This window comes from Cygnus olor, chromosome 13 (assembly GCF_009769625.2).
Source record: "Cygnus olor isolate bCygOlo1 chromosome 13, bCygOlo1.pri.v2, whole genome shotgun sequence".
Classification (NCBI taxonomy): Eukaryota; Metazoa; Chordata; class Aves; order Anseriformes; family Anatidae; genus Cygnus; species Cygnus olor.
In genome coordinates this window covers 13,112,760-13,128,490 of record NC_049181.1, presented here as the reverse complement: position 1 = coordinate 13,128,490, position 15,731 = coordinate 13,112,760, and the positions used below count along the sequence as shown (strand labels likewise).

The following is a 15,731-nucleotide window of genomic DNA, read 5'->3' as shown; positions in this document are numbered from 1 at the left end:
GAGGAGGGTGCTGCACCCACAGCTGCTCCACTGCCCTCTTCTTGGGGTGGTACGGATGCAGCCTGTAAATCCTGCTCTGCAGCAGCTGCATTTTATCAAATTAAGGCCTGTACAGTGATTAGTGATGCTGAAGTCATGCCAAGATCTTCTTGTGGACTCTAATTCATGAAGTATCAGAGGGCAGAGCAGGGCAATTCCTAGTAAGGCAACTCTAGCAAAATATAAATGGAAGGATGTGAACTTGATAATGCAAATTAATTTATTTTCCTTTTTATACAGCAGATGCTGTTTGACCTGGGAGAAAAAATAATATTACAGAAATTGAGAGCAGTCTAAGGGGAAAAAATAAAGACATCTAAAAATAAAACACAAATAGCAGCTGCCTGAATTATATTTCTTTTATATCAGCATTGACAGCTCTCTCTTTTCCCCCAGTTGAGCTAGGAATCCTATGGAAGCGGCTGGTAAAGATGCACTCTTTCTTGAGGGGTACGAGCAGAGGCGATACCACTTTGTGTCAGCATGCACCCTGCAGTCCTGGTCTCTGGAGCTGTGCAAGGTGTGTGCTCAGCACCACTGTGGGCACACGGAGGGGCTCAGGGTCAGACGGTCTCACCACTGATCGTGGTGAGTAACACTGTGGTTAACGGTGATGGGTTGTATACTTTTGATATCAATGCAAGCAAGTTTCTCACTCTGTAACTATGGACAGAGGGAAAAAATACTACTTAGAAAAAAGGATAAAAGATCCTCATTTTCCAGTCCAGCTGCTAGCGATTTTGGACTGTCAAGCTTGGGCTGTTCAGCCAAGACCGTGTGCCTAGGTCTGATTTTCAGCAAGTGGTAAACACCTCCTCCTTAAAAAACAGGATGTCCTCCTTAAAAAACAAGATGCTTGAGTTGCATGCAAAAATTAAGGCATTCCTTCATCGTTTGTGACCAGCGAGGCTGGAACTGGCGTAATACGACTGTGAGAAAAACTGGATGTGCTTTCCTTTGTGTGTGAGGGGCTCTGCCTTCGGCTGCTCGGTGCTCTGCAACTCCGTGGTGCTTGCAGTGGCCTGTCGGCGGTGCGCTGGAGAGCAAATAACACGTTTTTATTTTTATACAAATGTGCATAACTTCATCCATTTCTTGTGGCTGCTCTGACAGGAAAAGGAAATTTATGACGCACATCACCCATTTATTTGGCACAGGCAGTGTTTATTGCTGAGGGAGGCATTCTCATGGAATTGATTGCACAATTTCCTCTTGGTGTACTGTTTTCAAGTAATATCCCAAGACCTCTGTGTGCTAAGATACAGGGACACTTCTTTAAGGCCTGCAGAATACTGCAGCAGAGGAAAAAAATAAACACACACAGTAGAAAATATAACTAAAAATATAATTTTAATTACACTGTAAATCTGCAACTTTCTGCACTCTGCTGAGAGTCTGTGGAAAAACCTATTCCCAATGGATTAAATTTCTAGGTTTCTCCACAGAACTAAGAACACCATTGGGATTATTGCTGCTCCATTTTCACAGGCATAGAGAGTGGTGTTCGTCTGGTGTTGGTTCTGGTTCGTACCTCAGCATGTCAGGATTATGGGCATGGAGAGGTGGGAGAAATTCTGCGTTTTGGAAGAAGAGGAAGGTATATCCTTAGCATGCTGTCCTGCTGAAAGGGTGAGGTTGTTGCCTGTCCCAAGTGGCCAAGAGGTGTTGAAGCTATTAATGTCACAAAATGAAGGAAGAGAAGGGCTGTTGCCTTGATTCAAAGGACTGTGTGGCGGTATATATCTTGTACACTGCAAATGCCACAAAGCACAGAGAGAGGGGGGATCTGGAAAGGGAACATCTCTCCTGGAAGAGTTTAATTTTAATTTTTTATTTTCTCATATATATATATGTATATATATATAAAACATATATTATACATATGTTTTTATATATTTATTTTATTTTCTCATATATTTTTCTTTTTTTTTCTTTTTATTTTAATCTGCCCAAGCATAATCATTTGTGCCAAAGATTAGGAATGATAACTGTCTCATTTGCACATGGAAAGACACGGAGGTGGATACTTGCACACAAATAAGTAGCTGGTGATGGTGCTGGTTACAAGTGATCATGTACTGAAGACTGCTGCCAGAAAATTCAGAGCTCTTTTTGGAAAAGGTGACTCGAAGCACAGGGATGGAAGAACAATGGTGTGCACCAGCAGTTAAGAACAACAGCTTCTGCTCCCTTGTACTCCGTACAAAACAGCAGCATCAGCCCCGCAGCCTGTCTACATGCCGAAGGTCCGTGCCTGCTCCTGAGAGTTACCTGATGAATAACTCCATTTTCCAGCTGCTCAGTGAACAGCTCTCCACCTCCATCGCTCTTCTTGATTCTCCAAGGCAGGTCTGGCAGCCAGTGCAGCCTTAATTTTATCATTTCGCTTCTCTGGTGACTCTGTCGGTTGCTGCTAATTTCCTGATTTTTCTTTCAGGCTCCAGAATAAAGTGATCTCCTCCTAAGTGTCCGTTCCTCACCTTTCCGCATGGCAGTTACCTGTGGGCTGACTCCTGATGTTCCTTCTTGGGGCCAAAGCTGGGGACCAGCCTGTGCAGCGAGGCACCTATCCTGCAGCTTGGGGTGGCGGCTGGGTAGCGGCGTGCTCTGCAGGTTTGTTAGCACGGAGGTGGCCGGCTGCCTGGTAATGTTTTGTACACGCTGACCTCTGAACCAGAAACAAGACTCAAACCTCAGAGGAGGCTGGTGATTAATCAAATCAAGGATCAACTGTGACTCAACCTTCAGATCACCAGCTGAGGTTGTGTCCATGGATGATTAAAAGAGGGAAATATATTTAGCTATTTACAGCTGTATCTCCCTCTGACTGAGGACAAGGCACCATGGATAAACATATTTATGTTTGTTAGATGTGCAAATTGTGGTTCCTTTGAAAACCTCACAGTTTATCATAAAGCCTCAGAAAGCACATGGCTGTTTATTGATGCTAGAGGACTTCCTGAGACTATGCTGTGGAAGTCGCTCCTCAGAGTATTTGACATAGGCTAGCGTGTCCATGAGGGGAATAAAGCCCAGGCGTAGCCATCTGCACATGAAAGACTAAAGGTGGCTTTAAGCAGTTCTCTGTAGGAGATAATTTTCTCTCTCCAATTAGGTTACACTTTCTAGGTGTTGCACTTTCGAAGCCTACAGTGCTCCTGAGCCCAGCTCTCCTGCTAGTCAGTGGCGAACAGAACATATAAACTTCATGTTGCTAATATATTTCACAGTGCTGTGAGATATTAGCAAACTCCAAATAGCTGTCAGAACCTCGAGGTATTCTGGAACATCCTTTGATGCTACAAAGTAATGCATTTTCCATATTATTCCTTTGAACACATTATATATGCAAAGTCTAGCACTTCTTATAGGAGAGGTGGAATTATCATACAATATGATTTTTTTCTCTAGTTCTTTCATGGCTCATAACATATAAAATTTCTTCTTAAAATCCAGACTAGAAACTCAAACTTAATTTATACAGTATTGAAAACATTACAGGGAATAAATCAGTTCAATTTTTAAAGTTCCTGTATGATATTTTCAGAGCAGCCAAATTCCTTCATTCTCCTGGACTCCTTCCAAAATTCTGCCAGCGCTCATGGAAACCTAAATAACTTTGGAGAAAAAGCAGGTTTTCTGTGGAGGCTCAGATTACCCTGTCACCCTTCCTCTACTGCAGACAGGCCTCTGATAAACATGGAGAGCAGGGACAGGGAAATTACTTCATTACTTCGTGTCCTTTTCAATTACAAACATGAGGAGCCTGATCCTCCTGCCAGCTCACGCCCCAGACCCCTGCAAATTTGTGGCTTTCAAAAGCCAACGGTTGCATTTCCTTTGCCAGCAGGGATAAGCAATAGCAAGTGAGCATGGTAGCTCCCTTGAATCTTATTTATGACGGTTGGTTAGAAAGTTTTGAAACTCGGCTCTATTTATTTAAAGCATGAATCCAGCTGAAATGTGAGTTTGTGAACTAGAGAAGTGATCAAAACAGGGCTGCACCTCTTTTTTTTTTTTTTTTTTTTTTTTTAACTTTCCTGAGAATTAATCACTTGGTGGTGGTGGTGTTACTGTAATCTTCCTGTGATCGCTTAACCTGGAAGCTGTACTTCCAGCTATCTTCATAATATTCTCCTGCTGGCATCTTCAGATCTAGTATTTGTACCGTTCATCGGTTTTCAAAGAACATTAGGTTAATGCATTGTCTTTCTACTGGCTTAGCTTTGTGTTTTGCTTTACGCCTAAAGAAACAAGTACATTTTCTTTGGTGTCATTTTTTGATTATTGATGAACTAAAATTCCAAAAAATATATATATCTGTTTAAGATCTTATTCTGAAACCTCCTTACTTCTACCAAAAAAAAAATAAAAAATCCTGAAACAAAGAAGCCATGCACACACACAGAAAAAAACTAACAAACAAACAAAAACAACAACAACAAAACCAAAAACAATGGTTCCAGAATATCGTGTTAGAAGGGAAAAATTATGGCAGGAGCAAATCTGATTTTCTACTCTGAGTGTAAATCTTTGAGGCTTGGTTTCGGCCCAGTGCTTTAGGTCTGTGTTAAAAGTCACTGAAACCGAAGCTGGTGTTTGGGTTAAGATTCTGCAGTGTGGGCACAGGTACCTGCTACCTCGGGCTGGTCAGGTGGTGGTCTGTGACCTGATCACCTCTGCGATGCTGATGGGGATGTTGGCACCGGCTGGGCAGTGAGCACTCCTCCAGCAACACAGAGCTGCAGGAGGCTGCAGATAGTCCTTTCCAGACATGCTTGGCTGCGAGGCAGAGGCCAAGGCAGTGCAGAGAGGGGAGGGAGAAGAGGGCAAGGAAAAAGGTGGGGGGTTCTTTAGCGTTTTGCAGTTCAGGTTTTGCTTTGATAAGAATCCAAAAATTCAGGCATTCTAGTGAAATGAATCTGCTGTGGGTGTGGGTAGAGCAAAGAGCTGAACACATGGGAAGCCAGAGGCCATCCAGAAGTTCTCGCTACAGTTTTTTCCAGGTTTTACTTATTTCTTACTTACACATTGTTTGAACACTTCTGTTTAAGTCAGTGGGAATTTTTCTAAGTGGAATTAAAGTGTGGGCTGGGGGAGTTGGTAGTTAGGTGGTGTACAACATCTTTTTTACGCTCTCAAGGCTTCATCCTTTGGCTGGAACTCTCCTGGATTCAGACACGAGGGTGTGTGTGGGTATGTGCATGTGTGCTTGCTTCTTGCTACTCTCTGCTACCTCTTGGGCCATAAATATTGCATGAACCACAACGGAGGCATGTCTACTGCTGGTATCAGCCCAAAAGTGGAAGTACATAAAACAAAAAAATACCGAGGAAAAGTTCACCAGACTTAGAAACTCCCAGCTGGCCAGGTCTGGTCTTTGGGAGCTGGCTGGAATGGATGATCTGTACCTGAAATAATTTCTCATACTCACTGACTCCCCAAGACATGATGCCAAAATTTTTTTATTTATTTATTTTTTTTTTTGCATAATGGTAAGGTCATAATGATGTAGATTTTTTTAGTTAATGGAAAATTTGGATGCATTGTAAGTAATTTTTTCCCTTTAAGCAGGAAAACTGCTTATGGGCCCTCCTTCTGTTTGCTGATGTATGGTAATGAAAGGTGTATCACCCCAAGAATGCTTATTGCTGTGACGAATCACAAAAATGGAGAAAGACTCAGTGCCTGCTAAATTTAGCTTGTGCAAATGCAGTACATCCAAAGCCCATGGAGTGAAATACTGTTTGGAGTAAAATATGATTGAAACGTTTCTGGGAATATAACTCCACTGGCTAGTTTACCACCTGGACTTAGTTTTCATATTGTAAGAGATGAATTAAATTTTTATTATTTTTAAATTATAGCCACATCCCCCTCCCCCCCCCCCCCAGTATCAGTTCTCTTGTCTTCCCACTGAAGCAAGCACTGTTAAGCTGCTATAACTTTAAGAGCATGAAAGCAAATGTTGTAAAGAGGTCACTGTAAAGGTCAAGCAGCAGGTTTGATGTGTCAGTGGATAAATGATGGGATCACATCTGGAACAGTTTGGTGAATAAATAAAATGTGAAAGCTCATATATCACTGCCCACCTTCCAATCTGTAAGGGAAAGAGAAAATAAATTCTCTAATAACCTTGTAAAGCACATAAAAGATATTGAATAAACTCTTGAAATTTTGTGACTAAAACTGTCCATATTAAATAATGATTTTAAGAGTGGCAAAAAGCTTGAAATACAGTATGAGTCTTCCTTGTAAAATGTTGTTTTATTTTATGGTTTATTTATTAGACTATACTTGGATAGCTTTGAAAAATATAATTTTAAGTTTAACTATGTGTTATTGAAACACTCTTCCTTTAGATATGTCCCCCAGAGGTATTTTATATTTACACTTAGGGAAAAGAATTTTCAATTTTTATTACACGGTGCTGTATTATTGCTTATACTGCCACTATATTCTGCCTTTCACAAGTAACATTAAGATATGCATATTTTACTGCCATTACCTTCAAAAGGCCTTAGAAAACCCATAGGTCTAAAACGATCTCTCTAAGTTGGTCATTACTGACTATTGAATTAAGATACAACAGGCTGTACATTGTTTTACTGGGCCATTAATAATAAGCTCCCGCGAATTGTGAGACAGCAAGCTAGAAACTGAGTAATTTCAGTCACCCAAGAACTGCGCAGTATTAATAAAAGGCTTGTAGAAAGCCGTTCTGGAGTGGGAATACCTTTGGTGTCTGATGAGGGACGAAAGGCAGCGGGTGGGTTTTGATCTCCAGCTTCCTGCAGGCAGCTCCTCGTGGCGTGACTGGCAAGGGCTCGTGCAGCCAAGCAGGCAAAATGTCACACTCGTCTAGCAAAATTATACATGCAGATGAATGTGTTTGCATTGTGGAGTTGCTCCCAACAGCTACAGATAGAGGCGAGTTTTGCTGATTTTTTTCCTCTCTCGTTACAGACTACTGCAATGCCCCAACCTTACCCTGCGAGGCATGCAGATAGCCAAGACACCCACGATGAAGTCGCCAGAGCCCTGGGAAGGCATCAGGTACACCCAGACACAGGCAGGAATAGCAGACAAGTTCTTAAAAAAAGTCCTGTCACTCCCACCATTTTGCTGGGACAGATGAGCTGAATGAAGCCAGTGCCCAGTTCAGGCATGGAGAAAGTGTCTTATGGGCTTCATGGTCGGAGCAGCAAGGTGAATGGCATTGGCGGTGGACATGGATGTAGGAAACTGTGGGGTGGGTGGCTGGGGCACCAAGGGCTGCTATGGGGCTGCTGAGATGTGTGGGGGCTGTTGGTGCTGGGATAGTTCATGAAGAAATCTGAAATGTTATCATCTAATGCTTGTTTGACTCCTACCTTTGATTAGTGTAGCGCAAGGCATTTAGCATTCGAGATAGATGATGGAACAACAGCAAAGAAACAATAACAGCAAACTCCAACCCTATAGGCAAAGTCTAAACAGATTATAACCAGAAATACAGCTTTTATTCTGGCAGACTGCGTTACCTGTAACCTTTAACCTGATCACTGGCAGGACTTAGAAATTGCAGATCACCTTGTAACGTTGCTAGAAATCGCTGAAACTGATGCCAGGAAGCAAACTGATGACCTACAAGAAAGCTTTGTTTCCCCAAATAAGATCTTGTGGCAGATAAGTGAGTCCTGCAATTTCTCTAATTCATTTATTAAGCTCCACCTTAAAGTGAGCTTGGTTTCATGTCCCTGTTGGACAGCTGTTCTAAATACCTTATTCCTTTGATGAGCCGAAACCTCGTCAAATATCCAGCTCATACTTCATAGCCAACTTAGCTCTATTAAACTTTTGGCAAACGTGTGGTCATGTGGTCTTTGAAGACAACCATATTTACAACTACTCTCCCCAGCTCTTTTGCCTCAAAGGAAAGTTAATTTAACTTACAGAGTCTTGTGCTTTAGAACTGATTTCTGATTCCCTGGGCAGATCGGGAAGCCTATCTGTTCCTGCTGCAGGAACTTGGACCTGTCAGGTGTTTTTTTCTTCTTATTATTTTTATTTTATTTTTTCCTTTCATTTTCCTGTGAAGGCTTCTAGTTACTCTAAGGACAAACTGGAGCACGTGAAACACTCCACAGAGAATAACAGGGCTGCGGCACAACTGACTCAGGGGTAGAACGTGACACCTGTTCTAAGGCAATAAATGTTATAAAGGCAACAATTTTTTTAGCAGAGACATGCGATGAGGTGCCACGTTAGGATATTCTTGGCCTGTAGCAGTGGTCTGTGAGTTTCTTTGCAGAAATGAAATTTACCTTTTACTCAACTTTATTCAATTTATTATTTTTTGCAAGTTGAATTCTATTCATCTAGACCTGGTCTATCTGAGGGCCTGCAGGAATCAATGTTTTTCTCTTCCTTTTCTCTTAAAGTTCCTCTATAAAGTCCCTTTTTATTGTATTGCCTTTTCAGAGCCCACCATCGCTGTGACCATCAATAAACCTTCATGAATTAACCTGTTGAGAGGAGGGAAGGGAGAATCTTACATTGCAGCTGTAAGATTAAATGCTGCTGTTGAACCCTGGACAATTTCCTGCCACTAATCTTTTGGTCTGACTAATATAGCTAGATATATTACTCAAACCTTTCAGTGATGGAAATCATACCTGGATCTGGTAAGCAGAGAGGTAAGAAGACTGGGTGATAAATACTTTAGAAAGAACTATTTTTGACAATATATTTGGCAACTTTTTGAGAATATGTGTGATTTACAGATATCACCTTTGCACTGAATTATTGTTATGCATGCAGTCTTGTGGGAAGTCGATGGTGAAGCTGGGAAGAAAAGCCAGGAGCCCCAATTTCACATCTCCGTTTCTGACCATGTCTTTCTAGCCTGGCATGGATCAGTGTCTCTCAGATTTCATTGGTGGTTTAGCACATAAATATGACTGCTTATCTGGACCTAATCCTGTAGTGCTTTGCCCCACTGATACCCTCACTGAGCACAGCCGTTGTACTTTTGGACCCAGTTACTAGTTTCCTGTGGGATGTCTTCAACTTCCCTGCACTTTTCTGGGGAGTTTTATTCTTGAGGGAACGTCTGGGTTTAGAGACATGCACAGCAGAACAACTGTTCTGCTGGAATATGGTTTTAATCAGAGTGAAACAATGCTTCTGCTAATTACGTGGTATACTGTGTGACAGATGAGATCCTATGCTGTTTCCTCTTTCAGACTATGCAACATCTTGTATTTTCTCTTCCCTGCCAGAAGTCATCAAATCTTTTTGAAATTCAGTTCAACAATTGCCCTTTCAAACAAAGAAGAGGTTAACAGATCATACTGTAGGCTGAAGAAAAAGGAGGAAAATTAGATGATTGAGGAAGGAAGTACTAATCCCTCAAAATTATAAAGATCATGGCAAATAAACTCATAAAATAAGAGCTGATGGCATGTTGTTAGGAGATCCAGTCATTTTCATTTTGAAACATTTCAGCACATTTACAAACTGTGGTCAGCTAAACATGCCGCTAAATGAATACCTGAAACACATTTTTAGCTTTTCCAGCTTGGTTCTTGCATCTGGCTTTTCTGGGGGTGGGAGTCGGTCTTTGCAAATTTACTGTATAGGGAATAACATGTATGAGGTGAGACGTGATGCATGGCTAAGGGGAGGATCAGACCAATAATCCATTGTAGGGCTACGTTATGGTTCTGCAATCCACCATCCATCTGTGTCAGGTGGGTATGCTACAAATGGGAAGTGGTAGCCATTGAAACATGTAAGATTAATAGGTGATGTGTGTGTTAATCACATGATCATAGATGTTGGGTTTGGAATGGTCTTTATAGATTGCTGAGTCAAATCACCAGGATCTCTTGTGGTTTATCTCAGGTATTTTTCCCTCTGAGAGTGCTAGCTGGCGTCGGCTGGAATGTGTCTGTTGATAATGGTTGCGCGGCTCCTCTCTTCAGACCACTATGCTGCTGAATTACTGTTCCTCTTGGAAAGTTTTTTCTTGTTATCTAATCTAAACTTGCCCTTCTTTAATTTAAAGCTATTACCTCTTGTAGTACATTGCACTTGGCCAACCTCAAATAAGTCTGTCTCATCCTTTACATTATTCCCTCTCAAGTATTAATTACCTCCAACACTTCTCTTTATTTCTCTAAGCTATTTAGGTTAACTTGCCTTAACCTTTCTTCGAACCCTCCTCTCAAAGGTTAGCGTTAGCTGACATATTGTCTTGAAAATGTTAACTGTTGCTAAAAGCACTTCTTATAGAGCACGGTTCCTACGGAGTATGCAGTCAGATAAATACACGGTGACCTTTTTTTCTAGGAGCTCTCATAGACATAACATGGTCACGTAGGTGCTTCTTAACTACTGACTTTCCCAACAATGTACTTGGTGCTCTCTCCTTTTATTTGTTAGATAGAAATCAGGGTTAACTTGAGAGTAAAGGAACTGACCTGAAAAGTACCCGATACAATTGCTCAAAACCTAAAGTGAAAAACCAAGAGAAAGGTGTATATTCTTCGTGGTAAATTCTCAGTTCTGAAATTCTGGAGACCAAATTCTGTCTGTTAATGCCTCACAGATTAGTGAGGAAAACATGGCACAGCACAGAGGGGTTAGTGTTGCACCCTTCACTTTTGGGGAGGTCTGACAGAGTAAGACTTTTGCAGTCTTGGCTCTTGTGGAGTAAGGACACTTCAAGTCAGTTTGGCGGAAACTCAATCATGTAACTGGGGTTTGTGACTGAAGTGAGCTTGTGAATCCCAAAACAGAACTGCTTATAGAGTCACTAGACTGGAAGGGAGAGTGGTCAGAAACCTCTTCATCTCTGTCCTGTCTTTGGAAGGATGGGGTATTCCTGCTTCCAGAAACCTACAGAGGAAGATGTCCGTGCTCCCATGGGCACGCAGACTATTTTTGTAGCTTCTAGTGCAGGACACTTATGGAAGGGAAGAAGTGATGTGAGGGTATTTCTGCTCATTTTACTTCAAACTGACCAGAATCTGGTCCTTAATAAAGGATCATTAATTCAGGAGGAGGAAGTTTTGCTGTACTAGTCTGAGCAAGGCATACACAGACAGGAGAAATTATGTTATCCCTTTAGCAATCTAGCCATTAAACTCCACATGGGAACATCTGTTTCCTTCATATTCTTTGCACGGGATGGGAGTTTTGCTTTCAAAGACAAGGAGCTTTGCTATCACGTTGTATATTTTATTCTTTTCCCCTCTTTCACTTCTTCCAGAGGAGCTTGGAGGTGTTAAATTTAATACCTGTCAGAAAAGAACCCATCTCTCACAACATAGGGTTCTTGTGTTGCCTTTGAGACCTTCCCGTGTTGCTTGTATCAAGAGGGAATTAAAAAGTTCAAACCGATGCAGACAGGATGAGAAATGTCTGAGGTTCTGGCAGGATGGTTTATGTTCACAGTTGTTCCCAAGCCAACAAAATTTGGGGACCGCTTTATTTCGGGGAAAGTAGGATCTGTGAGAAGCCACCTCCATCTCATACACATATCCAGTTTGCTGGCTGACAAAAGCCACATATCCAGCGTGCCCATTTTCCCCTGTGCCTGACAACAAGCTCCTCAGGACCTTGTTTTAGAAGCATATGAGCACTGGTAAAACTGAAGTTTGCTGAATTCTTGCCCAGAGCTTTTCTGACTCATCATCTGGTATATTCACATGTAACTCATTTTCTCAGTAAATCTTTACTCCAGACCTCAAAGAAGATTCAGGAATGAATGAAGAGCTGCTGTTCCTTTTCTCAAAGTTTCTGTGGAAACAGATTCTTTCCTATTTCTGTGGGCCTGACTGCATTCTCAAGCCCGGTGCTGCTCTTCGTGCGGTTTTAAATCCAGTACCTGACAATCTTTAAAAGCTGAAGAATAAAGGGAAATCCCTGTAGTAGTCCTGGGGCTGAAATGATCAGGTGACAGGTGGTAATTTGGTGTAAAAAGGCAAATGAAAGTGCATTTATGAATGTGCCGTTCTGCTGGGCAGATAAGAAAAGCACCCTTTTTCTTCTCACTGATTTTTATGTGCCATATTATAAAAAAAAAAAAAAAAAAAGAAAAAGGAAAAAAGAAAAAAAAAAAACAACAACAACAAGGCAAATTCCAATCTTTTCATGAACTGTTTTAACCTTGTAATAGCTGCTTACTTTTCTTTTTCTGGTAGAAACCAGCTGGCATCCTCTCCTGGTCACAGAAGAAGCGTGGAGAAGCCGTGTCATTGCCCTGGGTCTGGCTGGCTTAGAGATGGTGCTTTCAGCTACAGGCTGTGAGCCTTGATCTCTTGCTGCACCAGTGTTTCCATCCTCCAAGGTGGGTTACGTCCCTGCAGTCATGAACCCATGATCTCTGCTGGGGTAGTGTAGTTTCTGGAAGGAGTTCACTAGGGAGAAGATTCAATAATAATTTTGAATTCTCAAGCTGAAAGCATCATATAGGGGTGATACTTGGCTACTGTACACTTTGTTATGCAGAAGCAGCATAATGTAGGAAGGACACACGAGTGAATATGCTATTGAGGAATCCTTTATTTCACCAAACTGGGAAGAAAGTTGAAGAAGTGAATTCTTTGTGTCTAATGAATTAAGACTGCTCTCCCTTCCCATGGAGGAGATGCAAGAACCTTCTGCAGAATTAGTATACCCAGAAAGTGTTAAATATTCAGTGTTGAAAATAGCTGGCCATGGTGGTTGTGATGTATGCATCTACCTGTCTGTGTGGGCACTCGACTCTGCACATCCAGAGCAGTATGGGTACCAAAGGAGCATGTATTTGAAGTACAGCTCCATTTCCCACTCTCTGGGTTGCTCTCCGTGGAGAGGGAAGCAGCAGAGCTGTGGTGATCCTACTGTTATCACTCACACTAGGCACCCACATAGCAGAAGCATTGTTTGGTAAAGAAACCTCCTTTGAAACATTCCCAGAACTCCAGATTTTGCAAACCTCCTGGTGTCTGCCAAGACACATGCACTTTTAGTCCCACAGGAGCTAGAAATCACAGAATCATGTGGAGCCATCTCCAGAGGATCATCTTTGGCATTAAATGGGGAATGATTGTTCAGGCAGAATGTGAGAATGGAAAAAACAAATGTGGCACCCTCTTGAATGGGTTGATTTATGAAAGCAGGAGAGTTGGAAAGTACAAAGTTGCCTTCTGGGACCAGCCAATTTCATGTTTTCGTTGCTTGTAAATAAGTGAGTTTCAGATAAATGCACCCATCTAGCTGAGTGCACGTTTCGAGGATTAAGCTAGTTTAAAAGATTTAGGAGGCTGCTGTGCCAAGTTCATGTTTTTTAAGAGTGAGGACTGCCAAGCCCAGTGGGTGTAAGAGCTACTTTGGAAGCACTTTTATGAACTATTCCTGATGCATATCTTCAAAATATTTAAAGCAACACCTGTCATAGACCATTCTCTCTTTATCCTCTCTTCATGCCAAGTAATGGAGCCACATGGTTTCTACAACTGAAATAATTCTTGGAATACGACATCCTGTAGCTTGGTGTGCAGTATACATTGGCAGGACTTCTTTTTCCTTTTTTTTTTTTTTGTTTCTTTTTTTTTTCTCTAGGATTACTACATATTGGGTACGAGTGCTAATAAACTTCTTGGGAGCCACTGTTATCGTGTTAATCTGGATTTGGCATTGTAAGGATATTAAAACTATTCCATTATCAGCCTCGTGAATGTAAAATAGCATGGACTTTTAAATATTTACATTACTGTGAGCTGCAGCCCCAAAGGTATGAGGGGGCTGTACTCAGGCCTCCCACAGTGGAGTCTCAGGCGTAAAGAGGGATTTATCCTCCTGACTATGCGGGATTATCACATCCTGTCTCTCTATATAATGAGCAGAGAATAGGCGATTGTGTTGGCTACGTTAGGCACTCATAGCAGCTGATAATTTTTTTTTCCACTGATTTTAGTGGAAATGGGGTCTGAACAATTTGTTAAGCCCTTCTTGCTGTTCTGAATGCAGCTGGCTGAATAATTTCTCACTTGGCATCTCAGAGGACAGAGCTGAACCAAGGTCAGACTGTGGAGAGCTTCAGCTTGGAGTTCTCTGGGTCCAGTCTTCAGGCTTTCTTACCTGTTTCTTACCCAAAGAGTGTCTAATGAAAAGGAAAGCTATTAGTGGGATTGTTGTTCATACAAACACCATCACAATTTAGGGCAATTCTAGCCATTTTAGCAAAGAATTATTTTTGTCGTGCTCCGTACCTGCTGGCTGCGGGCCGGGGGCAGCTGGCACAGCACAAAATCTCTTTTCTGATGCAGAACCTGCATCAGCACCAAGCGCACTGCAGGCCATGTGAGTGGTAATATGTAAATCATCATTAGCAGATGTTTATTGTTTCTTTTCAGAAAATCAGATTTGACTAATCAGCCTAAGTGAAACATATGCTGAAATTAATTAAAGTTTGTTTTAAAATAATTTGCATGCTTATTGCTTTTAACTGATTGTAATTGGGGCTTTTGAATACTTTTTAACAAACAGAGTCACCTAGGCTGAGCTTTTCAAAGCACTGATTGGCATGTCGCCATACATCTTCCTCTAATATTTTGCTGGCTGAATGACCTACGTCGCACCGAGTTCTCAACCCCACAGTATCGTAGGAAAAGGAAAAAACATGTCATTGTTTCCTATTATGCCATGGTGGTTTTTGTAATGAGCACAATTGCTGAGATATGTGTGCCATGATGAAAGATCTGATGATTACAGATTAACTGAAGACAGCAGAGCTTTTCTGAATAATATGCAGAGTTGACAGAGTGGTTAAGCATCATGTGTGGTGGGAGGTCTCGTTATTTTGGCAAGACAGCTCACCTGCAGATGTACCTTTGAGCCAGCTGTAGCATCCCCTAGCTAGAGGGAGTATGTCAAGAGGATCAGAGGAGGCCGTGGCTTGGCGCTGCCCCGCAGCAAGCTCTGCCTGGCCGTGCTGCCTACGTGCTGTCTGACACTGCGGCTGGAGCCGCAGGGAGCCAGCTGGCTTGCAGGCAGGGATGCTGAGGGTGGGAAGGGACTGGCGGCGGCTCAACTTCTGCCCCAACAGGCGGCATGGCTCGCCTGGCTCAACCCACTGGTCTCTGGGAGCCCGGCACGGCAGCCAAAGGCAGCAGGGACCTTGCCAGAGCACGCGGGTGTCTCAGTCGTACTCCCAGCCAAGGGGCCTGGGTCCTGTGCCCAGCACCGCTGCTGGCTCCTGCTTCATGTTGGGCAACTTTCTCCTGCCTCGCTCCCCACACTTTGGCCAGCTGAAGTCGATTTTGGGGTCCAGGAGCTGTCTCTTTGATAACAGCCTGAACAAGGGGGCTTTGAATGGGGCATGCTTTTAGCTCAGGGCATCCCACTGGGGCCAGTGAGCTATGTGCTCCAGGCTTTACATGGGTTTCTTAATGGTCTCCAGGTGGAGCTGAAGTTGTTGGTTATGACCTATAACTTCCTAAAGGGCCTGGGGCTGGCCTAGCCACGGTACTGCCTTTCTCTTCATTGTGCGCTGCCATGGTAGGCAGAAATGTGCTCCTTTCTGGAAATAACAAGGTGACCAGCAGTCTGCATCTAGGCCTCAGGAACTGGTCCTTTTCCCCCGCCTCCATGTCTTTGGTTTGAAGCGATTGGAATTTGGTGACAGGGCTGGCTCCAGAAAAGATGTTTGAGTGAATCTA

General features: G+C 42.5%; 1 long non-coding RNA gene across 4 annotated transcripts in view; it reads left to right on the top strand.

Moving 5' to 3' along the window:
- Window positions 1-435: 435 nt before the first annotated feature.
- The window catches only part of LOC121077564, a 51,136-nt gene continuing 35,840 nt past the window's right edge, over window positions 436-15,731 (top strand). For 2 of the 4 annotated variants that reach the window (XR_005824161.1, XR_005824162.1), the window contains exons 1-6: window positions 439-627; window positions 1,994-2,388; window positions 2,477-2,652; window positions 7,006-7,095; window positions 8,503-8,717; window positions 12,231-12,376. This is a non-coding gene — a long non-coding RNA (uncharacterized LOC121077564). Of the gene's footprint in view, window positions 628-1,993; window positions 2,389-2,476; window positions 2,653-7,005; window positions 7,096-8,502; window positions 8,718-12,230; window positions 12,377-15,731 lie in introns of all 4 variants that reach the window. The other 2 variants (XR_005824160.1, XR_005824163.1) reach the window with 2 other exon arrangements.